This window comes from Monodelphis domestica, chromosome 5, assembly GCF_027887165.1.
Source record: "Monodelphis domestica isolate mMonDom1 chromosome 5, mMonDom1.pri, whole genome shotgun sequence".
Classification (NCBI taxonomy): domain Eukaryota; kingdom Metazoa; phylum Chordata; class Mammalia; order Didelphimorphia; family Didelphidae; genus Monodelphis; species Monodelphis domestica.
Genome location: NC_077231.1, coordinates 200,549,912 through 200,559,351, shown reverse-complemented (window position 1 = coordinate 200,559,351; position 9,440 = coordinate 200,549,912).

Genomic DNA, 9,440 nt, shown 5'->3' with positions numbered 1-9,440 from the left:
TCAAATAAAAATGGTGGCCACTAAACCATATCCAAGGATCCCTTCAGGCCACATACTGACTTAGAAAATCACATATTAACATTATTTATGTTCTGTTATATTTTTATTTGGTTAATATTTCCCAGTTGTATTTGAAGGGGCCACAGGTTTGATACTTGTGGAATGAAAAAGGCTGACTTTGACACCAGGAAGACCCGAGTAAAAGTCTCACCCCTGACACTGGCTATGGGTGACCCTGGCCAAGTCATTATTTAATCTCTGGGCAACTTTCTATGGTTATGGAAAGGGTCAGTAGAAAAGAATTTGTTCATGTGAGAGTTCTCTACATTGAAGTCTCAGCTAATCCTTGTATCTGTAAATCTCGGTTAACCTGGCTCGTGTTTTTAAATGCTCAGAATACATAGGATTATAAAGGAAAATATATATTGGAATAGTTTTCAAAATGCTTTTAAAAACAAGTTCATGGACCTCTGGTTAAGAATCTCTTGAAAATCATGGAGATCCACAAAGAAACAGTTAAAGAGACTGAGACTTGAAGAAACCCAGAAACAGGCTAAATGATAGATATTTGTTGTTTAATTGTGTCCAATTCTTTGTGACTCCATTGACCCTAGCTATCTGTGCGGTTTATTGGCAAGGATACTGGAATAGTTTGCCATTGCCTCCCTCCAGTGGATTCTTTTGTTAGGTATGTATTAAGTGGCACCATGGTCACATAGCTAGGAAGTATGTAAGGCTGGATTTGAACTTGGGCTTCTTGACTTCAGGCCCAGTGTTGTTAACCACTGAGCCACAGCTCTCTCTGTCTGTCTCCACCCTACTCTCTGTGTTGATCTTTATCTTTTTCTGCTATTTCTGTCCCTACTTCTCTCTCTTCCCTCTCCCTCTCCCTTCTTCCCTGCTACTCTCCCTCTCTCTCTCACTTTTCCTCTCCTTCTCTCCCCCTTTCTTCTCTCCTCCTCTCCCCCTCTTTCTCTCTGTTGATTTGTATCTTTCTCTGCTTTTTCTGTCTGTCTCTACTTTTCTCTCCCTTCTTCCCTCCTATCTTTCCTCTCTCCCTCTCCCTCTCTGTCTCTCTCCTCTCTCATACACACAATGGACAGTAGACTACTTAAACCCTCATTGGACACAATCTCGCTTTGGTGCCCATTCTAGGCTACCTACCACCTGCCTTTTTGGTGCTGGTTTGGCAGCAGAATCATCATCCCACAGATTGGAATGCAACTAAACAACATCCAGTGTAGTGGTGGGCAAAGAGCTGTGGGGGAACGGAGGTGTTAGGTTCCAATCCTAGCCCGACACGTACCTTTTTTGAACAAGCCAGGTCATCTCTGGGCCTCTGTTTCTTCACCTGTAAAATGAGAACCAATTAGATTCCTGAAATTCTCTTCTGTCTGACCTCAGTGGACATGGAGATTGGGAGGGTCTGGGTTCAAATATGAGCCCAGGTCCTTCCTAGCCCTGTGACCCTAGGCAAGTCACTTATCCCCAGTTGCCCGGCCCCAACTTCTCTTCATCCTTGGAACCATTACTTAGTATCAATTCTATAATATAAGGTAAGGGTTAAAAACAGCAATCGGAAACATCCATGAATCTGTTCCCAGGGCTTTCACAATTCACTTCTCTCTTGTTATTGTTGCCTAATTCTTACCTAGATACAATGAGATTTCTGAACAAGCTTTCTAGTCTCTTACTTAGCCTGCTTAGTGCCTTGGCTTCGGAGATTTGTGGAACCAATCCCTAACGACTGCCTCCCTTTATTGGGCACCCCCGTTTCCATGATGGCTGCTGGAGGATACCCGCTTCCTGTTCCCTTCATTTTGTTCACCACTCGGACCAGGAGAGGGGCTTGAGGGCTTATCTAGAAGGGAAGAGAGGATATACAGATTCAGAAATAACCCACCTGGGTAAAGCAATCGGAGCTCGCCTTCGCTGCATGCTGCTTCAGCGTAAGCTTTTCCATCCAGCTTCCTCCCCAGGACACTCCAGGGCCACTGGCCACCTTCAGGAAGCCTCAGCACGATGCGGCTTGTGGAGGTGGCCCATTCCCGTTCCTGGGTCATCGGTGACTGACTTTCTCGAATCTCGAGGGAAAAGACCTGTTCCTTGTCTCAGAAAGACTCTCAGGTACAAAGGAGAGTCCCTCCGTCCCACACAGCTGCCAGTGGGCACGATGCCAGCCCATTCCGAGCCCTACAGTAACGGCAACGTTTGTGTAGCCGTGGCCAGCCCTGGCTCGAATGCTCTGACTCGAAGGGCCAAGCCCCACGGGGCAGGATGAGCTCGTATCATGATTTGGCAGGCTGTGTAGATGGATGGCGTTACGAGCAGAGTCCCACTGTCTTGCAGGGAGGGCATTGATAGAATAGCCCACTGAGGTATTGGGCAACGGGGGCATTGTTAGAAAATCATTCAGAGCATGAAGTGTGCCCATAGATTTGGTGGTTTGGTGGGGGAGCGTATAGTTTTGCTTCTTAGCTGCCTCCCCTCTCATTTTCCACAAAAGCCTGTCCACAAACCTCAGAGACAAGAATCTGAATTTCTGATTATCAGGAGAGGATGCTCTCAGGCAGCTTGACCAGGAGACAAAATGATGAGAATTTCCTTAGAATGAGCATTTTTTAAATGAACATTTTTAATGAGCAAAAATGTTTTCTCTCACTTCCCCTCCCTGCCTTTAAAACTCTTTACTTTGTCTTCTTTTTGGAGGGGACAAATTTTTTTATTTTTGTACACATGACAAGACTTTACACCAAATAGTTAAATAGTACAAATTTACATTCATGAGAAATGTTAAAAAAAAAAACTTCAACTAAAAACACCCCCAAAACAAAAAACAAAACCCAGCTTCTTCCTGTGACCCACAAATCCTGACATTTTTACAGTGAAGGAGATTAAAAAACAACTACCACCAAAAATCTCAAGCCTCCCCAAACAGAACAATTTAAATTCACATTTTCTCTCTCCATTGGACATGGTGGATACCAATGGTGAGAGTTATAATTAGAATCAGTACTGTTTATTATTGGCTCCAGCGCAGAAGAGCAGTAAGAGCTAGGGAATGGGGGTTAAGTGACTCATCCAAGACACAAAGTTAGAAAGTGTCTGAGGTCAAATTTGAACCCAGGACCTTCTATCTCTAGGCCTGGTTCTCTATCCAATGAGCTACCTACATGCTCTTAATTTCCCATAACTACTTTTTTTTTTTAAACCCTTCCTACCTTAGAATGGATTTTTAAAGTATCCATTCTAAGGCAGAAGAGAGGTAAGGGTTAGGCAATTGAAGCTAAATGACTTGCTCAGAGTTACACAACTAGGAAATTTCTAAGGTCTGATTTGAACCCAGATATTTCCATCTTTAGGCCTGGCTATTTTTCCACTGCCCACACCCAATTGCCCCTCCCCTCCCTTCTTGAAAGAAAAAAGAAAAACAAAATCCTTAAAGCAAATGTTCAAAGTCAAAATAAAGGAAATTACCCCACTGGCTACATCTAAAAATGACCAACTCTCCTGATTCAATACTCTCATGGTGGGAAGTCAAGTTCCAAGATGGCAGAGTATTTCTACAAGTCCTACCTGTTACCTGTAAAATGAGGGGGCTACCCAGTAGAGCCCCCAGGTTCCTTCCTAAGCAAAATCTAAGATTATTCAAACTGAATTGGACAGATTAAGAAACTAAGGCCATAGAAGTTACAGAAAGACTATCAGAATTAAAGGCCATTTGAACTCCAAGAAAGGTAAGCCATAAGGAGTAGTGGATAGAGCATTGGACTTGGTGCCATGTGGGCAATCAGATGGTCTAAGATTCTTTTTAAAAATGTATTTCCTCGAGGGCAGCTGGGTAGCTCAGTGGATTGAGAGTCAGTCCTAAAGATGGGAAATCTTGGGTTCAAATGTGGCCTCAGACACGTCCCAGCTGTGTGACCCTGGGCAAGTCACTTGACCCCCATTGCCTAGCCCTTACCACTCTTCTGCCTTGGAGACAATACACAGTATTGATTCTAAGACAGAAGGTAAGGGTTTATTGAAAAAAATGTATTTTCTCAATGTAAAAAATAATTTTTAACATTAAAAAATATCTTTAGTTTCTCCCTCTGCAGAAGGCAAACAATTTGATGTGGATTTTACATGTGCCATCACTCAAGGGCCTCTGATTCTTGAAGGATGGGCTCTGCCAGGTCCCTCTCAAATTCACCACGTCCAAAACAGAACTCATTCCCTTTCCCCCTAGGCCCTGGCCTCCTCCCAGCTTCCTGATCCCAAGGGAAGAGACTGCCGTCTTCCCAAGCCTCTTTGACTCCTCTCTCACCCTCCTTCCATGCTTTGGCTGTTGCCAAGTCTTACCACAATCTCTGCCTTCACAATCTCTGTCTGCTCCTCTCTCTCCATACAGCTGCCCTCTGGTTCAGGCTCCCCGTGATTTACCACTCTCTCCTTCACTTCATTTTACAGATGAGGAAAGTGAGGCCAACAGGGTTAAGTGACTTGCCCAGGGTGTAAAGATTAAAATTTAGGGTAACTGTGGCAGGTAGAAATTAGTTTCTCTCTGCAAGGAGTATTATATTTTTATGAGGTTTATTAAAGGTTGAGAATTTAAGAAAATACAGAATAAGAAAAACACGTGTCTAGGCCTCTGGCCTAGACAACCTCACCTACATTATGAAAAGAGCCTCGTCTGCTTGCAAGCGGAAACAGGAAAGAAAAAACCCCAAACCCTTTCCAATCAGGTTAAATACCCCTTCTCAATCTCAGCCCAGGTGAGAATTCAGTGATATTACAAAGCATTCTGGGGAAGTGGAGCAAGAACTTCTGGGGATTGAAGTCCTGGATTTAAGTCTTCATTTTTTACATTTCTCCATGTGATCATTTTTGGAAAAAATTTATTTTTTCCCCAAAAGGATCATGAAAACATAATCAACTTAAAGATTACAATAATGTGAGGATAAAAGAAAAAAAAGAACAAAACCAATAATTGCTGGATGCATTGACAAAAAGTCAGTTAGGGGGCATCCCCTTTGGCATGAAAGTATACATCCAAATAAATGTTCAATCAACCACACCCAAAGTTCATTCTTGTGCAGCTTGTGGTCTGGAGGCTTCTTCATGGTGTCTTCTCCAACAGTTCAGTTTCTGGATTCAGAGAGGTATCATCTTTCTTTACCTAAAATTCTTCTCAAAAGGAACTTAAACTTTGTAATTTAAATAATAATATTTTTTACATTTCCCCATGTTGTGGGTGATTGAAAAATACAGGACCACTTAGGGATGCATGGCTGAGGTATGAGGTATATGAAACAATTGGCAAGAGAAATTAAAAGAATATCAGAAAAATCCAAAAGAAAAGAAAAATTTCTGGATGAAAATATAGACTATCAAAGTCTTGTGTGTAAAAATTCTAAGTAAAAGAAAAATAAATCTATAACAGGTCCTTGAATCAGGGCCCAATCAAAATGATCGAAGCAATGATGCATTTACCCAGTCAGTAGCCAGGACTACAGAAAGGTACCACACTATGAAAGAAAGAAAAGGGACCAGATTATAGGAGCCAAGGTTGAGATACTTGGTAGAATGTGGAACAAGGAAGACCTGCCTTTAACACATGTTAAATAGCCGCAACTTTGAACCCCAAACACGTTCAAGTCCTCTTTGTCTAGGCTCAAAATTACATCAATCCCACCAGGATTGGTTGGTCTCTTTGACCTTGTGCTTGATTGGCACTATGCAGTTTAACTTTGTGCTTCTTTGGCACTGTGCAATGGCTCTTTTGTATATATCTTGTCCTGGAATCAGACAGAATTATTAAGTAAAGTCCCATAATTTTAAAAAAATAATTAGTGGCATCAATTTTATAGTCTCTAGCTTTTTAGGGCATGCATTAGCAAATGTATTTTAAACTTATAGTACTGCAAAATCAAAAAGTTAAAGAAAATCTTAATGCTGGTGACATGTGCTTCAAATATAAAAAAGGAAAGAAAAAATTTAAAAAACTGAAAAAGTATATTGCACATACAAGAAAAATATAATAAAAGTCTTTAAAAACATTCAAAAATATAGCTTATGATCATTGACACTCTGTGTCAGCTAAGAAAATATAGAATGCAAGGCTTTCTCACCAAAAATGATATCCATTTCCTCTTCATATCTGGCCATGATCCACTGTGAGTATAAGCAAATGAACTGAACATGGTAACATTTTTCATTTTTAAAGAACAGTATTACAAATATGTAGATATCAATATCCAATCCCTTCGTGGTCGCCAACTGTAAAGATTAAAATTTAGGGTAACTGTGGCAGGTAGAAATTAGTTTCTCTCTGCAAGGAGTATTATATTTTTATGGGGTTTATTAAAGGTTGAGAATTTAAGAAAATACAGAATTATGAAAAGAGCCTCGTCTGCTTGCAAGCGGAAACAGGAAAGAAAAGACCCAAAACCCTTTCCAATCAGGTTAAACACCCCTTCTCAATCTCGGCCCAGGTGAGAATTCAGTTATATTACAAAGCATTTTGGGGAAGTGGAGCAAGGACTTCTGGGGATTGAAGTCCTGGATTCAAGTCTCCATTTTTTACAAGGGTCACACAGCTAGGAAGTATCCGAGGCTGGAGTTGAACTCCAGAAGATAAGTCTTCCTGATTCCAAACTCAGGGCTCTTTACCCACTGGGCCACCTAACTGCTAACAGGCACCTTAAAAAAAAAATAAACCCTTATCTTCTGACTTAGAATTGATGCAAAGTATCAGTTCCAAGGCAGAAGAGTGATAAGGGCTAGGCAATTGAGGTTAAGTGACTTACTCAGGGACACACAGCTAGCTGCCCTAAAGTAAATAATATAAATATAAATATTGTTAATAATAATATATTATATATAAAATAAAAAGACAGGCCTCCTGCCTTCAAGCCTTTCCCCTCTCCAGGGCATCTTCCACCCAGCTAGTCAAGTGATTTCCCTAAAGTGCACACTTGACCATGTCACAACCATATAAGATGAACCCCATTTTCCCAATGACTTCCAGGGTCAAGTGGAAGATCCTTTGACATTTAATATTCACCATCCGGCTCTTTCCTTCCTTTCTAGTCTTCTTACATTTATTCCCCTTGGACCTATATAGGTACACTGCAACCTATCTACAACCTGTCTACGCTGGCCTTCTCCCTATCCTTTGCATCTGTACTCGTTGCCTCCTGCCATGCCCCAGAGAGGGAATGCTCTGCCGACTAGTTTTCTTCAAGAGTTCAAATCTTGCCTTCCACAAAGGGCCTTTCCTGGTCCCTGCAGTAGAGGAGGCAGAAAGTAACCCCAGAGGAAAAGCATATCCTGTATGCTCATCATTGCTTGTAGTCTACTCCATTAAAATGTAAACTCCTTGAAACCAGAGACCGATTTCCACTGTTGCCTGGCACCTGGTAAACCAATTAAACAGTGTTTGTTGACTGACTTTTCTAGATCCTGTAATAAATGTCGATCATCCAAGAACCAGGCCAGCCCACTTCTGAGACTTATCTTCAGGGTGATGGATCTTTTAACCTTTCAGCTGGAGGTTATGTTGGAGCCTTGGGGGCTTGCATGGATGAAAAGTACTGAAATAAGCGAGAGCTAAGGCTGGTGGGAGTTGAGAGGCTGAAGCAGGAGGAGCTTTGAGGATTACAAAGGAAGGAGGTAGCAGTGCCAGATTTTGAACTCCATTCTATAAAGCAGTCATTATCAAAATGATCTGGTACTGGCTAAGAAACAGAAAAGGAGATCAGTAGGACAGAATTTACAACAAACAGTTGTAAAAGATTAAAGTAACCCCGTGTTTGGCAAAGGTAAAGAATTCATTATTTGGTCAGTAGTGCTGGGAAGACTGGAAAGCAGTTTGGCAGAAACTAGATATAGACCAATGTCTTAAAGCATTTATCAAAATGAGATCAAAATGGACACATGACCTGCATGTAAAGGGAGATATTACAAACAAGCTAGAAGAACAGGGAACCTTTTAGATTTATGGAAAGGAGAATTTATAAATAAACAAGATAGTGAAAGGGAACTAGGCCAATGAACCTGGTGTAGATAAGCACCCTTCCTAGGCCAACGAATCCTGTGTGATAACCACATTGATCCCTCCACCCTGTGGGATAGCCACATTGACCCCTCCACCCCGTGTGATAACCATATGGACCCTCGGTGAGCTCCAAGGGTATATAAGCCTGCCTTAAAGTTTGCTGGGGGGGGGGAACCCCCTTTGGGCTCCTCCCCACGCGTGTGAAGTGAGTTACAATAAACCACCTCTCTGTGCTGATTGCAGCGTCTGTTCTGTTCCTTGGCCCCTAAACGGACCCTAACATATGGGGGCTCGTCCTCAGGGAGTCCAGGAACCACAGACAGAGAGCAGGAGACCTACGCCGAGCAGGTAAGCCTCCGGGACCCCTATTGGCTTTTTTGAAACTGAAACTGCGGGGTTCTGGGCTTGAGTGTGTGAGTGAATGAGAGAGCGTGGCATACTTTATGGCTGGAGGAAAACCCCGTGAAACGCATACAGGCAAAGGGTGGCACACTGTGTTCCTGGTCGGGGTTTATACGACACACCTGTCCTAAGCGTCACGGGTCCATCCCGTTCCGGGGTGAGGGCTTGCCCGCGACTCGGTTGAACTCCAGACCTGTTTCTGAGTGTGGACTTGGCTGTACCTCGGTTCTGTCTCCCCAGCAGGGGCCCAGCCGGGAAACCGAGGAAGCAAATGCCATCCCATTCACCCCTCCCCGCTACCCCCTCCCAACCCTACCCGCTAGTTTCGGTTTCTACCAAATCTAGGTTCGAGTCCTTTCGTAGTGTCCTGAGTTCGAGTCTCAGCTCGACACTACGATAAACGGGGTGTTGGATACGGGAAGAGGCGCCCTTCCCCCCCAACGCATACCCCACAAAATCCTGCAGGTACTGGCCCCAGGTTCGAGTCCTGTTTTTGTTGTGAGGCCACAGTTAGGTTCAAGTCCTTCAGTGGGTTAGAGTCCTGCTTGTTGTTCAGTGGGTTAGAGTCCCGCTTGTTGTTCAGTAGGTTAGAGTCCCGCTTGTTGTTCAGTGGGTTAGAATCCCGCTTGTTGTTCAGTGGGTTTGAGTCCCACTCATTGTAGTACGCCGGCGCATCGACTGGGGGACGCCTCACTCGGCCGCCGGCACATGGGAAAGCCCAAATTTAACCTTACTTTGTTTGGGCTATCCCCCCGCCGCAGGAACACTAGCTCGGCTGACGGTCCCTTTGAATTCTTTCTCACCACGCGTGGCCTTATATCTCTTACCTTCCTTTCCTTCTCATTTTTCTTACTACTTTCACTAAACAAGAATAGGAAACTCTCAAAGCCAGCCTATCGACCTGGTCCTACACCATTTTGGGGATTTTAAAAAGAGGGCGGCGGGCATGGGATTAGAAGTCACTCACCCTAGACCAACGAGCTGCCGCCACCACTGG